The sequence below is a fragment of the Canis aureus genome, chromosome 13 (assembly GCF_053574225.1).
Source record: "Canis aureus isolate CA01 chromosome 13, VMU_Caureus_v.1.0, whole genome shotgun sequence".
NCBI lineage: Eukaryota > Metazoa > Chordata > Mammalia > Carnivora > Canidae > Canis > Canis aureus.
This window is the reverse complement of record NC_135623.1, coordinates 13776307-13788363: the sequence shown is the minus strand read 5'-3', so window position 1 is coordinate 13788363 and position 12057 is coordinate 13776307. Positions and strand designations below refer to the sequence as shown.

Below are 12057 nucleotides of genomic sequence, written 5' to 3'. Positions count from 1 at the left end.
CACATGAAACATCACTAAGATAGATCACATTTGGGGCTATAACACTGGTCTGAATTAATTTTAAAGAATTGAAATCATTCAAAATATGTTCTTTGACCACAATGGAATTAAAGTTGAAATGAACAATAGAAAGATGGAGGAAAAAAACATTTGGAAAATAACACACTTATAAATAAGCCAGGAATAAAAGAAGTCACAAGGAAAATTAGAAAACATGTTAGACTGAATGAAAATGAAAACACAACATAAAATTTTGTGATGCAGCTCAACGGTGCTTACATGGAAATGGTTAGATGTAAATGTTTCTATTAGAAAAGAAAAAGTTCTAAAAACAATAAGCTTTAGGAAGCTAGAAAGAAGATCAAAGTGAATCTAAATTTTTAAAAAATAATGATAATAATAACAAAGATAAGATCAGATGTCCATGAAGTAGAAAAGAAAAAAAGGTGAATAATGGAGAAAGTCAATGAAACCAAGCTGTTCTTTAAAAATATACAATTGATAAATCATGAGCCAGATTGAACAAAGAGAGACAGAAATCACAAATATCAAATATGAAAGAGTGGCCACTACTCTAGATCCTACAGACATTAAAAGCATAAGGAAATATTATGAACAACTTCGTGCCAACAAATTCAACAATTTAGATAAAATGGGTAAGTTCCCGGAAAGAAACAAACAGCCAAAGAACACTCAAGAAGAAACAAATATACAAGTGTTTCCTGAAATGTCTGCTCCTTAACTGAGCAATACTTTGTTGAGAAGTTAAGCACTAAAACCAGTGGACAGTTGGCAGGAAAAATGTGATGTTAGTGAAGAGTTGCTTCTCTCTAGGTCTTTTGAATTCCTCACCTTTGATAGCTTTTTATCCAAGGTCTTGAATTTCACTGTCATCTTTGCCCCCGTAATTCCTTTAGCAGTGACTCATCATTCTTTATTTCGGCAGCAGGCGAGATAGAGTGGTCGAGGTGATGTCGGTCATGAGCATGAAACTAGTTTCCCTGGAGAACACGGTGCTCTGGAATGTCAGAGAAGCTGTCTTTACCACCCAAACACACAAGTAACATCAACGGCAATGTATACACTGCACAGAATGTTCCCGTAGTGAGAACCCACTGCGCCTGCCTCAGGGATACCTTGAAAGCTACTTCCTCCGTCTGACTGGGGAGACACTTTGAGCAACTCAACAAGTTGACAGTGACACATGAACACATAATCGAAGGGCCCATTTTCTACTGAGAAGATGAACATGAGACCAACTTTGGTTACACTTGCCCCTTGCCCTGCGGGGACTGACGGTACAGCAGGGAAGCCACTGAGGCACAGGCGGACAAGCCCAGGTGAACAGGAGTCTGTGGTTGACAGTAAGAACATCAAGGAGACTTTGGAATTCCAAAGTGACCACACGCACTCAGAGGATGAGCAGCTTTGGATGGGCCCCTGGAACCACCTCCCTATACCAATGACACAACCATGATTGAGGTTTTAAAGAGTTATTTTGATTTTGACTTGAGTTTTTTATAAGCCGTGCTTTTTATTGTCATTGAGAAAACAATGTGTAGAATTTATATCATGCACACAAGCTAAGACTCTGAACAATATGCTGTGAAGTTCAAAAAAGAAGCAAATTTGCACTCACATTTGTATTAATTACTTGTTCTTCCCAGAAAATCTTTTTGGACAGGCCCTCAATTCACTAAATAACATAACTTGAACTTATCATTTAGCTGTTTTGTTGGGTCTTTAATTTTTTTTCATTTAAATAAGAAATTATTTACTAAGTAAAATAGAAGAAGAAGGAAAAGGAGGAGGAGGAGAAGAAACAAATAATAGGAACAACCCTATACCTACTAAAGAAATAGAATTTGTAGTTTAAAACCTTCCTGCCAAAAACAAAACAAAACAAAACAAAAACAAACAAAACAAACAAACAAACAAAAAAAACCTCCAGACCTAGATGACATCATTGGCAAATTCTACCAAACATGTATAAGGAAAAAATATTAACAATTCACACAAACTTTTTCAGAAAATAGAAAAGGAAGGAATATATCCCAGCTCAGTTTATGAAGCAAGCATTACTCTAATAAAAGCAACAGATAAAGACATTCCAAGAAAAAAAAAAAGGAAGGAGGAAGGAAAGAAGGAAGGAAGGAAGGAAGGAAGGAAGGAAGGAAGGAAGGAAGGAAGGAAAAGGAAGGAAGGAAGGACCAATATCCCTCATGAACATAGACAACACAAGCCCTTAACAAAAGTTTAGGGATATATAGAAAAGAGAGAAGTCACTTTACAGGTGAGCTTTATTCCAGAAATGCAAGTTGGATATAATATTAGAAAATCAAAACCACATGATCATTTCAATAGATGAGGGTGGGGGAAAACATTTAATAAAATCAAGCATGTATTTGTGATTTAAAACTTTCAATTATCTAGGAATAAAAGAGAATTTCCTCAATCTGATAGAGTGTCTACAAAAAACCTACAGTTGACATCATACTTAATGGTGAACCAGGCAAAAATGTCTGATTTTGCCACTTTTAGTCAATGTTATACTGATCAAAGCAATGACAAGAAAAAATATTAATAAAAGGCATGCGGCTTTGTAAAGAAAAAAGTCAAATTGTCTTTATTCTCTGGAGCCATGATTATTTAGAAAATCCTGAGGAATCTATAAAAGAAGAGATACTAGACCTAGTTTAGTAAGATCCCAACTTATAAGGTCAACATGAAAAACTCAACCTCATTTTTATATACTCAAAAAATAACTGGAACTGGGATTTTTTTTAATTTTTATTTATTTATGATAGTCACACAGAGAGACAGAGAGAGAGGCAGAGACACAGGCAGAGGGAGAAGCAGGCTCCATGCACCGGGAGCCCGATGTGGGGAGCCCGATGTGGGATTCGATCCAGGGTCTCCAGGATCGCGCCATGGGCCAAAGGCAGGCGCCAAACCGCTGTGCCACCCAGGGATCCTGGAACTGGGATTTTTAAAGTGCTATTAGCAACAGCATCAAAAATATGGAAACCTAGGGGTTAATTTAACAAAATGTACAAGAACTGAAAACTACCACCCACTGTGGAGAGAAGTTAAAGAAGGTCTCAATAAGTGAGAGATGTACCATGTTCACAAATAACAAGACTCGTTGCTTTTAAGATGGCAATTCTCCTGAAAAACTGGTTTCTAAATTAAATACAACATAAGTTAAATATAATATAGATTAAATACAATCTCAATCAAAATTGCAGCCGGCTTTTTGGATAGAAACTGACAAGCTCATGCGAAACGTATACAAAAACGCAATATACCTAGAAAAAGAAGTAGGTTGGAAGACATACATACACCACCTGTTTTCAAGCCTTACTATGAAAGTATGATAATCAACCCGTGTGGTATTGGTATAAAGATAGACATACAGATAATAAGTAGAACAGAAAGTCCAGAAATAGATCCATACCTACGTGGTCCATTGAGTTTTTGCAAAGATGCCAAGGTAAGTAAGTGGGTAAAGGATAGTTTTCTCATCGACCCATGCTGGGACAACTGGCTAGGGAGAGGGAAAAAGGAACACGAGCCCTTAGCTCACACCATACACCAAAATTAACTGCAAGTATGTCATAAAGCCTAACCATGAGCACTCGTATTATAAAAATTCTACAAGTAAGAAGAAGAGAAATTCGTGGATTAAGTAAACATTTCCTAGAATGTAAAAAGCACAAATCACAGAAGAAAAAAGTGATAAACGGGACTTGAGCAGAAGCAATAACTGAAGTACGTGCAAAGGTATTCAATGACATTTTGGAAATTAAGGAAATATGAATGGAAACCATAATGAAATGCCCCTACGAAACCCACCAGGATGGCTAAAACAACAACCAAAAAACTGATCATACCAACCACATGATGAATCTCAGAAACACGCTAACTGGAAAAAAAAAAACAGACACAAAAGATGATAGACTATATGATTCCATTTCTCTGAAATTCTGGAAAAGATAAAACTTCAGTGAGAGAAAGCAGATCAACGGTTGCTGGTTTCCTCAACTGTGAAGGGCAAAGCCAGCTCCTTCCGCACCAACCAACCAGAGTTGTTGCAAGGATCGAGGAGACGACCTCTATAGAGACCTTAGCACAGTATCTTTTTTTTTCTTTTTTTAGGATCTTAAGACAACCTTATTTTTAGAAATGCCTCACTGTGGGCCAGAAGTAGGACCCTCACCAAATTGTAAACCATTAACTTATAAGACGAAAGTAACTACTCCTCTGTATGAAACTAACTCTGCATTTCCCAAATTAGATTATTATGCGTGTACAGTTTTCTGTCTGCTTCACTACATCGCTCATCGTGACAATCGCTAGTTCTTCTTGATAACTTGAACTCAAACACCAAAGCGAAACTTAATGTGACCAGATGCTTCTTCCACTTTAAAAAACAAAACAAAACAAGTCACCGAGGCTTTCGTACTTGATGTGGAAGGAACGCAAAATAAAACGAAACGTTGAAACGCAGGTGGCCCTGTGCCCAGATGGGATCTTTTGACGGGAGGCCAGAGAGTAGGAGGGTGAGGGGCGCAGGCGACAGAGCGGACACACTCGGACTTGAATCCCGGCTCTGCTGCGAGTGAATTGGGTGGGAGAGATTGTGCATGTGCGTTGGGTCCGTCTCACTGGGCAGGCGGCAGGGATACGACCAGGCCGCAGCCAGCATGTGCCTAGAACACGCGTGTTCGAAGCCAGCACGTTAGGACACGGGACTCGTAAACGACGGCGGATCGAAAAACAGCCAGTGTGCACTGTAATCGGCTTTTCTGCCCCGAGATATGAGACATTAGATATCTCTCTTATTGCACTACCGAGAAAAAGACATCTGAAAGCACTCAATTTCGCGATTCTTTGATTTCTCTCTATGCAATGGTTATTCCCGCATCTGTAATAAGGTTAGGTCCCCATTGAAAGAAGTGTTTTCGTGGAAGTCTTCAGGGCTCAGCTGTAAGTCATAGAGCAAGGGGGGGTGGGTAGTACTGGATCTGGTATAAGACTTAGTGACCTGGGGCCCCCAACCCCTGCCCGGGGGGCTCAGCAGGTAAGCGTCTACCTTCGGCCCAGGTTGTGACCCTGGGGTCCTGGGATCGAGTCCCTGCTCCTCCCTCTGCCTGTGTCTCTGCCTCTCTCTCTGTGTCTATCATAAATAAATAAATAAATAAATAAATAAATAAATAAATAAATCTTAAAAAAAAAAAAAAGACTTAATGACCTTATTTACAGCCTCCAAGAAATCCTTCTCAGTAGCAGTTTTTTACCCGGCTCTGAGGGCAGACTGTTTAGACACAGTCACACTAACAGTTCAAATCTGATGCCTCCTTCAACGCTCATCGAACCAGTGTGACTCTTAAAAAGGCGAGTCCAGCCCTCTGTGGCTCAGGTGAGCGAAATCCAAGCTTCCCATCCTATCTCCCCGGCCTCCCGGGGCTGGAGCCCAAGTGTCCGATCCGTGAGGGGCCATCAGCTCTTGACTGTCACCTCGAGGATCAAAGCTGTCCCCCTGATTGATCGGCGACGACATCAGTCTGCGCACTGATGGCCCCTCCAGCTCCATCCTCGGATCAAGCCCCTCCAGTGGCATCAATCTCGTCAAAGAGGATGGGGCCGGGTTTCTCCGCTCGGGCCGTTTCAGGAAGCTCGCAGACCGCCCGAGCCCCCTGACGCACACGCTGCTGTACAAGTTCAGATCCAATGACTCCGACGAGGCAGGCGTCAGTGCTGTGGGCGGCCGCCCGAGCTGACTGCCTTGCCTGCACCTGCCGAAGCTCAGCACTGGGGTTGCCCGGGGGGGGGGGGGGGGTTCAGTCCATTGAGCTTCTGCCTCTCGGCTTGGGCTCAGGGTGTGACCTCAGGGCCGTGGGATCGGGCCCCATGCTGGACTCTGCTTGGCGTGGAGTCGGCTTGTTGCTGTCCCTCCGCTCCCCCTGCACTCATGCTCTCTCTCTCTCTCTCTCCCCCTCTAATAAATAATAATAATAATAAAAAAATCCAGAAGCCTATTTCATGTTTACAACAATTCTGTGAAGTACTTATTCTGCAGGCAAGGTCAGCAGGGTTCAGAGGCACTGAGCGACCTGCTGGAAGCCCCACAGCCGCGGAGCAGAGCTACAAACCGAACCTATTCACACGTTCAGTCTTTGAGGGATTCAGGCAGGAAACCGTTTCCGCCCCGCGCCAGGCCGAGCACTGGACAGGAGACGCGGGGACACGGTGCTCGGGGCGCTTGGGGGACACAGACTGGGCAGGACAGAGGCTGGGCGAGCCCCCCCCCGCCCCCGCGGCCTCCCGGGCCACACAGCCCCAGCACCAGGCCAGGGCCGCTTCCTGCCACCGCTGTTTGCCTTGGCCCCGGGATGGGACACGCCGGCCGCAAGCTGGAAAACAAGGTGGGCCGGGCAGGAGCCGGAGCCGGAGCCCGCGTCCCCACACCCGCGCCCCTCGCCCGGGAGCAGGCCCGCGGCCGCCCGCCCGGGCCATTGTCCCTTGTTGTGACAGAGGCCGGGGCCGAGCGGGCTTCCTCCGGCGGGGCGGCCGTGCTTGGACAGCTGGAGGAAGCAGGCCGCGGCCACCACCAGCAGCTGCCGCCCGCCGCGGCCCCGGGCCTGGAGCCAGGGGGCAGCGCTCCGCCGACGCCGGGGCAAAACATGTTTGCTTGTTTTCGGGGCGGGAGGAGGCGGCCGGTGCCCTCCTGAGCAAACACGGGCGCTGATAAGCGGCCACGGGCGGCCCCAGGCCCCAGGCGCGGTCATGGGGGGGCGGGGACAGGGAGTTCGGGCCGTGGGAGGCGCTGGGGGGGGGACACTGGCAGGGAGAGCACAAACACCACAGCCGCGGGGCTCCTGCTTCTCGGCCCGTGTCCAGACGCTCCCCTGTCCCTGCATCACTGCCAGCCACGCTGCAGAGGGACCGAGGCGACGGGCTGGAGACGCGCGGGGACCCGGCCGAGGCCGCCCGGGAGCCTGCGGCCCTTCCCTTCCCGCAGGCCTCGAGCGCCTCCCAAGGCCCCCGGTTCCCGACCTGGAGGCTCCGGGCACACCTGCTGGCTTCCCGCCTCAGCCCCACGCGCATCCGTGGGCCATGGTGCAAGGCACTGTATCGCCGGTGAGCCCCAGGAACCTCTCGTGGACAGACAGCACTCGGTCACACCGGGGACCCTGGGGCACAGCACACAGCAGGACTGTCGCCCAGACGGGCAGGCAAGCTTGAGGCCTAGTCCTGGAGCCCCCGAGACGGTGCCGTGGGGGGCTGGGCGTGTCCCCATAACCCGAGGACGTCCCCAGGTGGAAGAGGAGATGCACAGGACACCACCCCACACGCCCTGCCCACGGGGACTCAGATGCCCTGGGCCCATCCTCAGCCCCAAGTCAGCGCCCGACCTCTCAGCACGGCCCACGGGGGACCCCACCCAGACACCGCGAGCCTCCCCATCCGCACCCGTTCTGACCCCGTCCCTGGATTCCTCTCCCTTCCACCTCTGTCTTCTAACCCCATGCACGACCTCCCCCTCCAAAAGGCAGAGGCAGGATTTACTGCCTCCTATTGGGGGAGAAGGTGCCCTTGGTTTTTGTTTTTTTTTAAGTAGGCTCCATCCCCAGTGTGGAGCCCGATGTGGGGCTTGAACCCACAACCCTGAGATCACGGCCTGAGCTGAGGGCACCTGGTGGCTCAGTGGTTGAGTGTCCACCTTCAGCCAAGGGCGTGACCCTGGGGTCCCGGGATCGAGTTCCCCATCGGGCTCCCTGCAGGGAGCCTGCTTCTCCCTCTGCCTGTGTCTCTGCCTCTCTCTGTGTGTCTCTCATGAATAAATAAATACAATCTTTAAAAAAAAAAAAAAAGATCAAGAGTCAGACACTTAACTGTCTGAGCCACTCAGGTGCCCCTGGGGAGAAGGTCCAGGAGCAATCAGTCCCCAAAATACCCTTCACCATCCCCCTCACTACGCCCACAGCTCTGTGCAAACTACCCCAGGAGGCCTAGTCACTTGGTGACAAGCACCCAGGGCAGCAGGTGTACAAATGACACCGCACCAGGCGCTTCCCCGCACAGATGAGGAAAAGCTCGAAATTCAAGTGATCTGTCCAACTTCAACACAGCAAGCCACCTTCTCCCCTCCCCTTCCTTTTCTCCTCCTCCTCCTCCTCCTCCTCATCATCATCCTCCTCCTCCTCCTCCTCCTTCTCCTCCTCCCCCCCTCCTCCTCCCACTCCCCCTCTTTTTCTCCTTCTCCTTCCTAGGCTCATACCCAGTATGGACCTTAATGCAGGGACTGAACCCATGACCCTTAGATCGAGCCCTGGGGCGGGACTAGGAGCTGGACACTTAACCAACTGAGGCACCAGGTGCCCCCTCTAGCAGGTTACCTTCCGATTCCTTATCTCAGGGAAAGGGGGCATGTGCATCCAGTCGCTGGAGACCTTGTAACAGATGCTAGAAAGGGGCGGCCTCCTCCTTTCGTCCTACCATTTGCATGTGAGCAGAGGGATTCCGGGGGGCCAGGGGTTGTGTGTGGGGGGAATGGTCCGCCCCAGATGTGGGTACTAAAGGGGTGCATCGTCTGTACTAAATTAAAGGGAATAATTATAAAACTGACTAGAACTCGGAGTGCTTTCCATTATCACCAAGCACTGGTAACTCTCAAGAATATTAGTAACAAAATAGCACCCCCCCCCCCCGCCCAGGTAGAGGCTCCCACCCCCCACCCCACTGTGCTCTGCTACTCCTCCCCCCACCCCACCCCCACCCCTGTATCCACATCAAGCACGTTGACTCAATCAGGGCTCTTTTCCACTGAAGGGGTGCTGCCTCCAACCCCATCCTCTACCCATGGCTCTAAGCAACCAACCCAGCCCTGGTCAAGAAGTGAGGGTGGGGCCTGGCCTGCATCACCCCATGCCTACCCCTCTGATGTCACAATCCTCAGGGAGCTTCCCTGACTGTCCTCGGGGCTCTATTTTTGCTCTGCTCCTGTCCAGCTCCACACCTGCTTCCTGACCCCAGGACACCTAGGGCCCTGGCCTTAGAATTGGATCCACAAACGCTTGGCCTCCAGCCTGTCTACCTCTGGGCCGTGATCTCCCCCAAGAGTCACATGGCACAGGCCCAGAGGGGACTCTGGATGGTGACTTCTCACCTGTGCATGGTCGTGAGCCCTCGGGGGTGGGGGGGAAGGCCCCTCACGGAGACCTGGCCCCAGCACTCCCCACAACCTGGAGTTCCGTGATGGGTTTGCTTACAGCTTTGGTGTCTCCCTCCCCTTGGGAATCAATTCCCAAAAGGCAGCAGCCTGGTCCACCCTCTTCCCTTCTGTGTGCCCAGCACGCAGGGCAGGGCCTGGAATAGGAGAGGCACCCAGCCTCTAGCAGGGGGAGGGAGTAGATGCTCTCCTTGGCCCCCACCCGGGCCCCTGAGGCCCAGACGCACCCAGGGCAGCCTCAGCACGGCTCTGCCTGCTGGATGTCACCCTCTGAGCCTCCTTCACCCGCAGTGACCCTCACGCTCTCCCGCTACCCCATCCTCTCCGCACCGGCCCTGCTGGGCTCTCCCCCTGAAATCGGACAGGATGAGTTCACGCTCTGTAAGGTCCGCTGTCTTTTCCCCCAACCAGGCGGGGAAAGTGAGAATGCCCGTCTCCAGGGTTCTCACGGGAATTCACTCGGGAGCCAACGCACACCAGATGTGCAGAGTCCTCACCGGTGTTTATCGCCAAGTGACTAATACACCGTTAATACGAGGGTAAGAGGCCTTTTACAGCAGCCCAGAGAAAACCTCCACCCTGTCACCCTCCCCTAAGCCTTACAAGGATCCCTGGGGAAAACGTTCAAAACCTTTAGTTGACAGGGAATTCGGATTTTAAAACAATGGGCTAATTCCCACCCATTTTGCATCGCACTGGGACTCTACAGCTTCACCCCTCCCTGGCTACACTGCCTTTGTCTGTGCCTTTGTAGCTTTTCTTACTAAAGAGATGCAGGCTGCTTCCCTTCCCCTTGACCCTGGGCCAGCCTCCTGGCCTGCTATGACCAACAAAATGCCACAGGACGGCCCAGGTACCAGCCTGGAGTGTTTGCATCTGCTCCCCCCTGCGTGTTTGCACCTGCTCCCCTGCATCTCCTCCCCTGCCAAATATCTAGAAGCACCCAAGAGCAGCCTGGTCTCTCTCTCTCTCTCTCCTGGACCCATCGGGCGCTCCCAAGTCAGCACGTTCCAAACCCAAAGCTTCTCATTTCTCTGTGTTGCACGGGGCAAGACCCTCTCGGGTCTCTGAAGCCTTGCTCTTCCCCAGCCCCTGCAGTGAAAGTGGCAGGGTCACACGGCACACGTCTGTCCCCCGTGGGGGGACCGAGAGGCCGCCCCCACCCCTACTCCACGCCAGTGCCACTCTCCGCCCATCTATCCTCATCCAACAACGTCGCCTCGCACCTGTCCTGTGCCAGATGCCGTGCGAAGGATGACAGGATAGGAGGCCCGAGCCCTACCATCCAGGAGCCCATGTAGTGAAGGAGCTCACGTTCCTCGCACGGGGGTCTGATGATGGCCCGTGATCTCCTGGTGGGCGCCTGTGATACACTAAGTACCGTGAACCTCAAATGTCTCAAACCTTTGCAGTGATGCTACCAAGTGTCATCACGTCCCTTCCTACAGAGGAGGAAACGGAGGCTCAGGAAGTCCAAGCGACCTGCCCAAGCCATAGCTCCTAAGCGTCAACACCTGGCTGTGGGTCCCCAGAACCCACACTCTTCCTGGGGGCACCACACTGCCCTTGAGGCCGACCCCACGGCCCGCCCCGCTCCACCCTTCTGCGACTCTCACCCTCAGTGAAAGCCGGTCTCTGTGGCCTGCACCCTGGGCCTTGCCTGTCACTGTGCTCAGACCAGGCCTGCCTGTCCCAGGCTGCCGCCCCAGGCTTGTGCTGTTTCCTCAGCCTGGAATGTTCTCCTGTGCGACCAGACCTCTCCGTTCCTCAAGACCCGGGTCGGGAGCACCAACCTGGAAGGTCTCAGCTAGCAAGACGCTCCGTGTCCCTGAAGACACTGTCGGGTCCTCTGCGCTGGCACAGGTCCATCTCCCGCAGCGGACTTGGGGGTCCCAGGGGACAGGACCCTCCGCGGCATCATCCCACAGAAGGTCCGTCCTCAGGAGCCGTGCAGCTGGATCAAGTCGGATTGGATTGCTGAAAATAGGAAAGTGGGCTCAATCAGGGGTCAGAAACAGGTTGTAGGGATCCCTGGATGGCTCAGCGGTTTAGTGCTGCCTTCAGCCCAGGGCGTGACCTGGGGTCCTGGGATCGAGTCCCACGTCGGGCTCCCTGCATGGGGCCTGCTTCTCCCTCTGCCTGTGTCTCTGCCTCTCTCTCTCTGTGTGTCTCTCATGAATAAATAAAAACAAAAATCTTTTTTAAAAAAGAGAAAACTAAAAGGAAACGGTTATACAGGTTCATTCGGCCAACATTTATTGAGCACCTGCCATGTGCCCAGTCAAGATGCCGGGTGCGTCCACGATAGTAACCATGTGGGCTCACATGGGTGGGAAATGTTCTTGGAGGAAGACGCGGTAGTAACAGGAAGACTGAAAAACGCGGCTCAGAGAACACCGTGAACCCACGCGGCTCAGAGAACACCGTGAACCCAGGCAAGCTCAACGGCGGGCGCTCCAGCTGCAGTGACCCACACGGGGTCCTGCTCCAGGCGCCCATGCCTCCTGCCTGCAGGCCCAGCCTCTCTCGGCGGAGCCACTGCCGTCCCTCACGTTCGGGGACCCAGTCCTGAGCCTACATCACGTGTCCCCACCCAAGCTGCCAGAAAGGCGGGGAGGACAGACCCTCGCCAACGTGGGTTTCCTCGTTTCAGGACTTCTCAGAGCCTTTAATACGTCATGTGCACTGTGAAGGTCCCGGAGCAGAAGGGCTCTCCGGCTTTTCCCTCGTTTGACTGTGCAACCCTTTTCTTGGAGAATATTCCGTAGGACTGGTTTTCAGCAGACAGGGAAACCCCGATCTAACTCAACCCTCATTTTTAG

General features: G+C 51.2%; 1 long non-coding RNA gene across 1 annotated transcript in view; it reads right to left on the bottom strand.

The window, feature by feature from the left end:
- LOC144281916 (uncharacterized) overlaps positions 1–11310 on the bottom strand; it is a 49442-nt gene extending 38132 nt beyond the window's left edge. The window contains exon 1 of the long non-coding RNA XR_013350297.1: positions 11029–11310. This is a non-coding gene — a long non-coding RNA (uncharacterized LOC144281916). The remainder of the gene's footprint in view (positions 1–11028) is intronic.
- Positions 11311–12057: the final 747 nt, after the last annotated feature.